Genomic DNA, 13,444 nt, shown 5'->3' with positions numbered 1-13,444 from the left:
TAATCATATTAAACAAGATAATAATTGGTTCACTAAATCATTATGAACAAAAGAATATAAGAAGTAAATACACCTAGTCAAGTGTTCCTATAGGGTCATCTCTTTGTTTTAGGGCTTCCGATAAGGCTTCATGATCAGCATTAGTAATAGTGAAAAGTTCTTTTACTTTTGGTCTTCCTTGATGCTTTAACAACTTCACATTTGTTCTTATAATAAGATGTGAATATATGAGAATTTTTTGTGCTTCTGATAGTCTTTAAATGCAAGAAATCTATTCCTTCTAAGAATGTATGTCTGCAGCTATGTTCCAGCAAGAACAACTGAACCAATAGGATATGTGAATCCATCATCATCTGTGATCAATTTTGTAGGATTTTTCTTACCTCTTACATAGTGTGCTAACCAATAATCTTATTTCTCATCATTCCCATATGGTGCAACCAATGCAAAGACATGTCCTAGCTAAAGAAAATTTAATAGATGGTTATGCTCAACTAAACTTTCTATGTCATCATTTCTGATAGAGGGTATGATAGAAAATGGAGTAAGATAATATGGAGCCCATCTGTCCACCCATTCACTTGATTCATAGTATTCCCAATCAAACTAAAAACAACTAGGACCAAAGCAAGCTAGTTGTTGCATCCAAATGGTCCATGTACTAGAATGAGAACTCTGGAATGAATGCATTTTTTATGAGTCTCTAATAGTAGCACAATCTAATCTATCACCTATGGGCCCTTCCTCAACCAACCAAAAGAACCTATGTACTACTGAATCAAGAGTCCCCCCCTGTGATAATGTTGAACTATGCCAATCAACAATGCTATAATGATCAAGAAGATTTTCTCCTGAAATCTTCAATTGCTCCTTAACTAGAGCTCTCTTCACACATGCCCCTACTCCATCATGTTCCCCTTTCCCATGGCTAGACTCAAAAAACTCCAAATATGAGGCACCCCCTCTCTACATGCATCCTACACAACTAATAAAACATGCAAGAATTATTGAATTGGTTTGAGAAATTATCTAACCAAATGATATGTCTATCCATAGCAATGTCATGCTCTTGTAAGAAATCAAAATAGTTCTTGAAACAATGTTTCACAAACTCATGAGAGTGAGATCTATCATCATTCATGTAAAAATGGTACTCTCTAATAATGCTATGATTATCTTCTACACTATTAAGGGCATGTCTATATGTTATGTTGACATAAATAGAAATCTAAATGGAGTTGTAATATAGAGATTGTGTCTCATTTTGGGGCTACAATGTGTGGTTCTCTACAAAGTCAACAACTGATATAATAGTAACAATGGGAAAAGTCTCCTTACACATTCTAAATTGTCGATCTGGAACCACTAAGACCTATGCCTATGCCTTGCATACTTGTAGAAAATATTTGTCTTAAAATATAAAATAAAACTAGTCACACTAATTTCTTTTGCAACCAATTCACATCTAGAGCCCTCACCTCCACTCTTCAATGTGTATTTCACCATTTCATATACCATTTTTTTTTACTATTTTCCTTCCAAGATCTTGTTTACACCCCTCATGGAAACATGTGTCAAACTTGGATAAGCCACCACATGTTGAACACTTCTCATTTAAGAAAGCATTTCTATAAAATAAACAACTATCAACTCTAGGACATAAAAATTGATCTAGCAAGTCTCTTGATGATTTTGGAAGCCCACTAGCAACACAATTCTCCAAAATTTCTTTACTATACAAAGTAGAATAGATGAAGTGTAATAGATCATGGTGCATAGAAAACTCCACATGATATTTTCAACAACATGTATTTTGATTTTTAAGTGGCATACTTTAAAATGGATTCAAGGATTCAAGAGCCCTTCATGATGTATGCAATCATGGATGACTCTCTCTAAATTCTTTGAATAACATAGTTTTAGTTACCTCCAAATAATGTTTAGGATGTGGCATGCAACCTCTAATGCCAATTCTCAACTTCAACATGTCTTTATTATTGGGTGGTACTCTTGAGCTAGAGTGCCAAAATCATGTAATTTCTTGCTTCACATCATCAGTTAGCTTCTTATCAAAATGTGGAAGTCTCCCACCAGGAGCCCATGTATCATTTTAAATAGGATCGTCAATTCTCTCTCATCTATTAAGTGTTCTTCTCAAAGTAGTAAGATTTAGGTTCAAGTCAATACAAGTTTGTCTCGTATATCTACCCTTTCTCAAATGATGACTTACCAAAGAGGTTTTAATAACCCTTCAAGCAGCTCTCTTATCCTTCTCCCTACTATTTTTCCTAATGCTATTGAGAGAAATGAAAAGATTGTTCACAATAATGGCATTTCTTTCCATTTTCTTATTCACACGAATCTTCAATGTGGAAAGCATAGGTCTCATCTTTTGTATCTTCAATAAGTGTATAAAAAGTTGGCATTGCTCCGCCATCGTCTTTTTGCCAAGAAACATCTTATATAGTCTTGAAGTCCATAACTAAATGGTTCTTTGTGATTTTTTTCCTACCAAATTAGTAATAATTGTTTCAGTAATTTCAATTATCCATTTTGGTGTTCTAAAACCTTCACGTCGATTATAATTAGGAGATATGTAATGTTCTTGTGCATTTCCATTTTCAACATGGTCAGTCATGGCATTTACATTATGAACTTTTAAATTTTCATTCTCTAAATTTTCAATCCCAACATTAACATTATCAATTGGTACATTTTCATTCCCCAACTGAACATATTCATTTTCTAACTCTATGATTTCACCTTCAATCAATACATCATCAACTTGATTCACATTTAACATACTTTGTCTCTTCTTTCGATGATTTACCTTGTCTCTTTCCCTATATGTCGCAATGTCTTCATTTGATAGCTTCCTTTTGCATTTAGCCTTTCAATGACTTCTGCTCCCCATTCAAACAAAAATATTAGACATGTAATCAAATCTTGTACAAACCTTTTTGGTCAAATTGGCCCCAAACAATCATTTTTCTCCAAACCAGTGAAAATGGCCCTAAAAAAACATGATTGTCAGGTCTGTAGTGACAAGGAATATTTTGGGAAAAGTCTTCTTGTAAGATATTGAAGCACCTGATCCCATAATGGGTATCTGATCCAAGATCGAATACTCAATATGATATCAAATACTCAAAATGATCGCCCAAATTTTGGAGGGAAATCAATTGGGCAAGTGTGGGAAATCAACAACTATTGCATATTAATATATATTAGTATATATTAGTATATTAGTATATTATTATTAAATATAATATAGTAAAATATGATTATTATTATTAAATATAATATAGTAATATATATTATTATTACTATTATTTTTATTTTTATTTTATTATTATTATTTTTATTTTTATTAAATATAATATAGTAAAATATGTTTATTATTACTATTACGTATTCAACTCATTTATTTGCGATATGTGTCTAGGACCCCTAGGGACCTATTTCATTTGTTCATATGGATCAAAAGGGGTCATAGGATAAACTATGACCCCTTTTGATGCATTTCATGACAACATATGTCCTTAGGGGTCTTAGGACCCCTAGGGACCTATTTCATTTGTTTGAATGGGTCAAAAGGGTTCATAGGATAACCTATGACCCCTTTCGAAGCATTTCATGATAACATAAGTCCCTAGGGGTCCTAGGACCCCTATGGACCTATTTCATTTGTTCAAATGGGTCAAAAGAGGTCATAAGATAACCTATGACCCCTTTGACACATTTCATGACAACATATGTCCCTAGGGGTCCTAAGACCCCAAGGGACCTATTTAATTTGTTCGAATGGGTCAAATGGGGTCATAGGATAACCTATGACCCCTTTCGATGCATTTCATGACAACATATGTCGCTAGGGATCCTCTTAGGGACCTATTTCATATGTCCTCTAGCTTAAATGTTATTGTCCGCTGGCACTTCCTCTATGATTTTCTCCTTATGTTCTTGTCATGGTGCATGAATCCCTTTTATTTTAATATTCTGTGATTGCCATAAATTTATGATAAATATCTCACTTGTGCTTTTTGAATAAGATGACATGGATTTTAGTGTTTTACCCATCTATAATGGTCGACTCTGTTGGGGCTTGGCTTATGATTATAAATTTGACCATTCTAATAGTCTGCCTTCATGAAGTCAATTGACATAGCATTATTTTTTTTTCTTGCCTTTCATAGCTTTTTCAATATAATGTCGATGCCTATATATCATCGTTGCTTATTGCTTTGTCAACATACCAGTCTGTTGTATACATTCTCATTTATTCTAACTTTCTTCTTCGTGGCTTTGATACATATTATCAAATGTTCATCTCTGGACATATTTCCTTCATCAAAATTCGATGACTACAAACTCTATCTATTCATAATTGCATTTGAATAACTTATAAGGATGTCTTTCTTTGAAAACATTGTTTTATGTTTCTTGTGTATGCCCATCGTGATCTCCTATTCCACCATGCCACATATATCTTTATTTCTACTTCTAACAACTTGGACAATGAATTTCTTCCACAATAGTTTGATATCTTTCTTTAAATCATATTACCTTGTGCATACTAAATCTCTATCTATTCAGTACTGGGCATATAATATTGATGTTGTTTATGTATGGTCTATATATCACTCTCAAATAAACATTGAGGTTTGTGCCATCAAAAGATGATAATCACATCTTCAGTTTGCTTCCATGTATGTAATCATTTCTATTTGTCTATGTCATACAATATTAAGTGCCTAGTCTAAAGTGGTGGACTAGGGTGTGTAATCTATCATATTGCTCGATGCTTATATCGTCCAATCACTATCTCTTCTAGATTGGAAACTTCTTCTTTTTTTATGGTAAAATAATGACAACTCCCATGTCTTTAACCATCCTCGACAACAACCTTATATATGTTCTTTTCAACTTGGGATGTGTCCTTTCATGGTTAGGTGTTTAGGTAGGTATAATTCGTTAATTAGGTTTGATGATTAGTTTTATATTGGTCATTTATATGTTATTTACTATCTTTCTTATTTGTGTTAATGATCTTCATTATTTAACTTAAAGTATCAACTTGTCACTAATTTAATAATATCAATATAAGAGTGTTAGTTTATAAAGGATTATTAATTGATTATAATTGATTTATTTATAAAAATATCTAAGTGAGATATGAATTTGCCATCTTAAATGTATTTATTATTATACATAATTGATATAGAGAATTATATTTAATAGAATTATTATTATGAATAATTACAGATTACATTATTATGAATAATATAATTAAATAGATAAATCATAAGTATTTATCTATATAGTTTATCAATATTATTCCTTTTGTGAATAATCAATAACCGTATATGAATTATTATTATATCTTATTTATTAATAATGATTTGACCTTTAATATTACCTTATTACCTTAGTAAGGTATTATTATTATATCAATAATATATTATTATTTATTCTTTAATAATATATTATACCATTAATAATATATCAATATTTCTTTTAATATATTATAACATTAAGAAATAATATATTAATTTATTCATAATAATTTACTTATATTACTCTAATTAGGGGACATGACATCCTAGGTCTTCTAGGGACCTATTTCATTTGTTCGAATGGGTCAAAAGGGGTCATAGGTTCGAAGTATTTTATGACAACATATGTCCCTAGGATTCCTAGGGACCTATTTCATTTGTTCAAATAGATTGAAAGGGCTCATAAAATAACCTATGACCCCTCTTAATGCCTTTTATGATAACATATTGTTGGAAATATTTATGACTAACAAGGTTACTGAGAGGGGAGGGGTGAATCAGTAAACTTTAAAAAATTTAAACTAATTCAGCATAATAACAAATTCACCATTCATTCATCTACTTTACTGTATGCATGAAAATATTAACACACTAATTTGGTGACCCAAAAACCTTTCAATTTGAAAGTAAAACTAGGGTGGGGATGATGCCCACGAAACTTCAATACTGCAGTATAAAGTTGGCTGATTAAGGCTTACAATGATCACTTCTGGTGATCTGCCCTGTTAGGAGCAAATAGGACTGCTAAATCCACCTTGTTAGAGGATTTACAAACATACAATGATGTATGCACTCTGTTAGGAGATTTATAAAAGACTTTTAAGTCTACCCTGTTAAAGGATTTACAAACTAATTCACCTGTTAGGATGAAGTAGTGGATCTACTTGCAACTGGTTTGCTGATTAGATCTTATGTACTGATCACTTGATGTGATGGATATATCTTTGCTGCTCCTTGATAACCTTGCTAAATACTCTGCTACTGATTCTCTTTCAACTTTCTTAATTACATTCTTACTTTTCTATATATTGCAAATGGCATAATACTTTACATATATACCATTCCAATATTTACAGCAACAAGGTCGGCTGAACACAAGTGAACAAAATATTACTGAGTCAGCCAGATAGTAGAAAACTCAGGTTCCTCAAACTCACTCGGTGACCTTTTGACACTCGGCATCCACTATATTACACGGCATCATCATGCACTCGGTAGAGGTAGGGACTTGGTCTATACTAATCACTCTGAGTAGCTTGGAACTTGGTAACCACTGGTGACTCAATAAACATTGTGTCACTTGGTAGAAACTAACTCCTTCGATTCACTTGGTAAGCACTGAATACTTCTTTTACATGTCTATCTTGGTAATCACTGAAACCTTCATTTACCTTCCTGACTTGGTAAACACCAGATCCTTTGTTTACCTTCCTGACTTGATAAATACTAAATCCTTCGTTTACCTTCCTGACTCGGTAAACACTAAATCCTTCATTTACCTTCCTGACTCGGTAAATACTAAATCCTTCATTTACCTTCCTGACTCGGTAAACACTAAATCCTTTGTTTACCTTCCTGACTCGGTAAACACTAAATCCTTCGTTTACCTTCCTGACTCGGTAACCAATGAATGCTCAGTATGAACTGTAAACTGAGTGATGAACTCGGTAAGCATTTAGATTCGAATAAGTGTTGTAACTAATGAAAAATGTATCATTATTCCAACAATATCCCCCTTTGGCATTAGTGACAAAAAACACTTATGAGCCAAAATTTATATACAAGATCTGACAAAATTGACTTGATTTTGCTGTGCTGAATATATATGGGCTACCTTACATATAACTCCCCCATACATTATACACAAGATTTTTACATGAGTTATATGTCTTTATTCATATTATCACCACTATCATTATTTATTTATTACTTTATTACCTTCTCCCTTTTTGTGTCTGATTCTCCTCTATATATTACTTTCTCCCCCTTTTTGACAATAATGCCAAAGAATAAAGAATGTATTTACATGGAGACACCAAAATGTGTGATAAACTCAGAATGTACCTGAAGAATTAGTTGCAGAGTTTTATCCCAATTGTCTTGTAGGATTTTACATGTGGAGAGAGCTACTTGAACTTTTGCAGAAATTTCAATCACATGGTCTGCAACAGAGAAGTTATTGTCATGGATCAATGTTTTTGAATATGCAATGTGTTTTTGCATTGTGTTTATGATGGGAAGGATCATGTTCTAAATTTCCAGCAGTGTAGACCTTATCCTTCCTTCCTCTTTGAGTAGCTCTGCCTGCTTCTCTGCCAAAAATTTGATCTTGAGGTGATGAGATGAGCTTGAGCTGGGGTCAAGCTTCAGTGATTGGGCACTTATCTTCAGATCCTTATCTATCTTATTTAAATTTTCTCTTATTTCCTTTGTATACTCGGTAACATCACAAAGTTTTGCAAAAAGTGAGGTTACGTTATTAAAAGAATTTTCAATGTTAGACAAAATTGAGGTTAATTCACCCTGTTTTATTGCTAAGTGCTGAGAAATGTGCTCAAGAACCTTATTTTCAAATTTCCTTTCTGCTTTCTCCATTAACTTTTCTTGTCTTGAGATATCCTCATTAAATTTATTCACTGCTTCTTCTAGCTGCAACAAAATGTGTTGAGATGAGTCCACATCAACACTTATAGCCTCAGTTATTATGTTTCTAGCACTCTCAATTATGTTGAATTCTCTGTCCCTTTCATTCCTTAGCTGCATTTGCTGTGCCTTTTGCTCTAGATGTTGACTAACCAATCTTAGTTCATTAACTGTAGCAGTTTCGAGGTTTATCTTTGGAATGACAATTTCTTCATCCAAATCTATATCTCCATCTAATACTTTTCCTGTAAGTAGCAGTTTCAATGGTGTCTTTGATTTATCTACAGTACTTACCTATTTTCCTTTTGAAGTAGATACAATGGTTGATGATGTAGGACTAGCAGTCAAGACTGGAATGGGACCAACTAAAGGTAAACTAAGAGAAGTGTTGGCTGTATCAAATCTTGATATACTTCCCAAAAATGATGTACTACTCAAAAATGATGTACATACTAGTATATTTTCAATTGGAGAACTGACTGGAGCAAAAATTGGGGCCAATGTGGTTGAGGAAGACAAAATTGATAAGATACTTGGAAGACTTACTGTACAAGTTGTAGGTGGAAGAGATATACTCGGTGAAGTAACTGTTGCAGTGGATGACTCGGTGGCTGATGATGTGCTTTGAAGCTTAGTAACTGAAGAAGTGACTGCCAGCTCGGTAGATGAAGTGCTTGGCACTTGCATTGCAGAAACCTGGAGCTAGGAGGAGACTAGAGGAAATTGAGCAATGGATGTCTCTGTTGTGCTCACAATCTTGCTTGAAGATCCTATCTCCATAGTAGATTTTACAGTCTTTGGCAGAGAGTGAGGAAGGGAGGCAATGACAGCTGCTGCAATTTTGACTGCATCATCCTCTTCCTTAACATTTTCTTCCTCCTTTTCTTCTTCTTCCTTCATTACCTGTTCAAGGTCTTCATCAATTATTTCCATGGAAATGGTGTTGCCACCATCCATATCCTCTTCATCATCACCATTGTCATCATCATCCTTGATCTCTATGGGTTCCTCAGTTGTCTTATGCAGTTTATATGAATCACTCCAGACATCAGTTGCATTTTTAACAACTGGCTCAATGCTTTTTAGCAATATGAGACATGTATTAAATCTCATATTCATTCTGCCTTCATGATCCTTCAATGCCCTTTTGATTTCTGCATCTGTTAGGCTGGGGACCAGTTCTCTTAATCTTTGCTCAAAAATATCTTTAACTATTTGCTTGGTGTGCTCCCATCTCACCTTTATTTTATCAAATAGTTCAGCAGGAATTTGGGAAACAAATTGGTCTAGGGAGAATTTCCAAGTTCCCAACTTCTCCATTATCAGATCTTCAATTTCTTTTTGCTCAGCAGGAGTTCTGGTTTCATATTTCAATGCCTTGAAATTGTTGATTCCTGCACCAATCCTTAGTTGTTTCATCCTTTCTTCAAATGTTAGAGGTGGTTTGATGAACACAACTTCTTTCTTGCCTCTCCTGGTTCTCCTTGTGAACACCGCCTGAGGTTTGGTAATGATTACCCTACCCTTTTTCTTTACTGGCTCTGCTTCCTTTTCTGGCTCCTCTTCTTCTTCTTCCTTTTCTTCATCCTCACCATTACCCTCGGTAAGCATAAGAGATCCAGTATTAGCTTTTAGCTTTTCTATCTTTCTCTTGCCTTTAGAGATTGCTTGAGGAAGCTTGATTTCAAGCTCTATTCTAACCTTTGCCTCATCATAGGTTCCAAATGCAGGCAACTTAGGATCCACTGGTTCATTTACCAGTGCCTCAATGATATCTCTGGCATCATCAATATTTAGCTCATAGGGCAATGGTTTTACCCATGCTACTCAGGGTTTGACTACCTAGATGTAGACTCTGTCACAGTCAACCATGTAATAGACATCATCCTTATAATCTTCAACAACTTTCGGAGGTATCCTGAACCTGTTGTTCATCCTTTCCTTGAAATCTTCAAAATAATTATCCATTACCTTGTCAAAATTGATACCCATTTCTGCTATTAACTCATTTATTTGATACAAAATTGGAGTATCTTTCCTCCATACAACTGCACCTTTAGATGGAAAGAATTTTTGTACATAGAAAAATAAACAAACTAGCAAAGAACCAAATTTACAGGGGTTTGTCTTTGCAGTCCTTATGCTATCCATGTTTTTATTCAATTGTCTTAATAGCACATCAGCTAGGTCAAACTCCATGTTTTTCTTCACAATCTTATATGCCAAATCTACAGCCTCACAGGGTACACTATTCAGCTTGCTGGAACTATACAGTTTGTATGCAATAACACAAATACCAAATTTCAGTTCTATATTTGAAACATTGTTAAGATTTAAACCTCTGTCATCCCATACAGCTTGGGTTAATATTTGAAGTTCATCTCGACCTAGGGTTTTGGTGGTTTTGGCTTTGGTCAACATTGGTAAACCCGTGATCTTGTGGATCATCTTCTTCGTTATGGGGATGGGTTGTTCTAACCACAATTGTCCATCATGCACATGGCTTAAGATATACTTTACCCATTTCACTTGGAAACTCCTTGGCAGATGTGGGATATGGGTTAAACCTTTGGTTTCCAAATGTTTAAACTCGGGTTTTAGGGTTCCATCCATGCATAACTTGGCTAGGGTACTATCCATATCTAGTGTCCCTATTTCTTGCACAGTACACTTGAAATGAGTACGAATATCATTGATAAGAAGTACCTTTGGAGGGATCTGCTATTGAGCTCCATGCGGGTCGAGTGATTTAGCAATGGTAGGAACGATTTTGAAATTGGGCACCTTCCATTTGACTCCCTTCACAAGCATTTCAGAACCTTTCTTCACCTTGCTGCCATTGGTGCTTGCGGATGCCATTGCTGCTCGGTGAGAGAACGATTTTGTAACACAAATTCTTCACTGAAAATCACTTCAAATCACTTGAACTCGCTTGGATGCACTTGAAAATATATTTTCTCTATGAACTTTGAATTCACGGTGAAAAATGAGATCAAATTTTGCGTTTTTGATCGAAATCCTGTCATTAATGCTCAAGTACGAAGGTAGCTGAGAATTAGGGTTTTACAAATAGTCACTGACTTACTCGGTAAACCTTGCAACTTGGTGAACACACAAAACCTTTCTTATTTTCCCGACCAAGCTCGGTAAAGTCTGAAAACCAACCTTACTCGGTAGATGCAACACTGTGAATTATGACTTGTATCTGCAATACTAATTTATCATTTCCACTCCTTCTTTCTAGAACTGCTTAGGATATGGCTTCAAGATGTAGTCCCTTATCCTTTTTGATAAGTCTAATTAGGAATGGTGGAGTCACCCACTTCTAGAGTGACATTTTCATCATTTGAATTTTCTTTCTCGGTAGACTTAGGAATCCACTGTTGTTTCATTTGCTTTCGAATATTATCAGCTCTAGTTTTTTTTTCATCTTCAAATTTTCCTATATTCATGCAATTCTTGGCTATATGACCAAGTTCAATACAAGCATAGCATCTTATGGTTGTATCTTTCTTCCTTAGGTGATGCCTTCTACAGTTTGTTCTTATGTGTCCATATTCTCCACAATAGTGACATCTGCACCAAGTATTGTAATCCCAACCAAATATTGCTTTGACAATTTGTTCTGCTAGATTGAATGATTTTGATCTACATTCAGATGCCTTGTGTCCTTGTTTCTTGCATTTGTGACATTCGCCTTCAAACTTTGGTTTCTTCTTGCATTCATTGGCTTTGTGACCATGTTGATTGCAATTGAAACATTTTCCATTGAATTTACCTTTACCATTACTCCAACATTTGTTAGATGTATGACCTATCTTGCTACAATGATTACAAGTAGGTCTTTGATTCCTTTGGGTACCTTGTTCAGAAGATTCACCTTCCTCCTTGTATCCAAGACCAGCTTTACCCTTTTGCTTATAAAAATTCTGCTCATTTTGCTAATTCAATTGATTCATGTCTGCTTGAGATTTTATCATCCTTTCATTTAATTTTTTTTCAACATTTAGATCATTTTCCAAGCTTTCATTGATTTTCCTTTCATATCTTAGGTCTCTTCTTAGACTTTCATTGATTTGTCTTTCAATATTCAATTCATTTCTCATTCTTTCACTTTGTGCTTTGAGAATCCTGATTTCTTCATTTGCATTGGATAGTTGATCTGCTAGATCTTCATGTTCAAGGGATTGATTTTGAGTTTCATTGTCCCTTCTTTCTATTTCTTCTTGCATCATGTTTCTTTGCTCCATAATTTCACAAAATCTTATTGATTGAGTTTCTTGTTCCAATCTTAGCATCCTTACTTCTTCTTGCAAAGATCCATTCTTTTGTAGAAGTTCTTTGATTGCCTTGTCTGCCTCATTGGCTTCATTTGAACTACTTGATGGGATGAGATCTTCAATTTTTGTTTCAGTATATTGATGATCATTCATTTCTTTTGCAAGATCTTTCCTTTTTTTAGGGATAGAGAAAGATGCTCTTTTGCCTTTTTGAGTTGTATCATGGCCATTTCCAAATCTAGCTTCTCATTCTCAATAGTTTTGTCAAGTCTAAATATCTCCATTGTCCTTGATCTTTGGTCAAGTTGTTTAAACTTTATCCTGAGAACCACAATGCTCTTATACCAATTGTTGGAAATATTTAGGACTAACAAGGTTACTGAGAGGGGAGGGGTGAATCAGTAAACTTTAAAAAATTTAAACTAATTCAACATAATAACAAATTCACCATTCATTCATCTACTTTACTGCATGCATGAAAAGATTAACACACTGATTTGGTGACCCAAAAACCTTTCAATTTGAAAGTAAAATTGGGGTGGGGATGATGCCCACGAAACTTCAATACTACAGTATAAAGTTGGCCAGTTAAGGCTTACAATGATCACTTCTGGTGATCTGCCCTGTTAGGAGCAAATAGGACTGCTAAATCCACCTCGTTAGAGGATTTACAAACATACAATGAAGTATGCACTCTGTTAGGAGATTTATAAAAGACTTTTAAGTCTACCCTGTTAAAGGATTTACAAACTGATTCACCTACTAGGATGAAGCAGTGGATCTTCTTGCAACTGGTTTGCTAATTAGATCTTATGTACTGATCACTTGATGTGATGGATATATCTTTTATGCTCCTTGATAACCTTGCTGAATACTTTTCTGCTAATTCTCTTTCAATTTTCTTAATTACATTCTTACTTTTCTATATATTTCAAATGGCAAAATACTTTACATATATACCATTCCAATATTTACAGCAACAAGGTCGGCTGAACACAAGTGGACAAAACATTACTGAGTCGGCCAGATAGTAGAAAACTCAGGTTCCTCAAACTCACTCAGTGACCTTCTAACACTCGGCATCCACTATATTACATGGCATCATCATGCACTCGGTAGAGGTAGGGACTCAATCCATACTAATCACTTTGAGTAGCTTGGAACTTGGTAACCACTGGTGACTCG

Source organism: Cupressus sempervirens, chromosome 10 (assembly GCF_028749045.1).
Source record: "Cupressus sempervirens isolate cs-2001-9-10 chromosome 10, ASM2874904v1, whole genome shotgun sequence".
In the NCBI taxonomy this organism is placed as follows: Eukaryota; Viridiplantae; Streptophyta; class Pinopsida; order Cupressales; family Cupressaceae; genus Cupressus; species Cupressus sempervirens.
The sequence above is the reverse complement of the archived record's forward strand: the minus strand, read 5'-3'. Positions refer to the sequence as shown.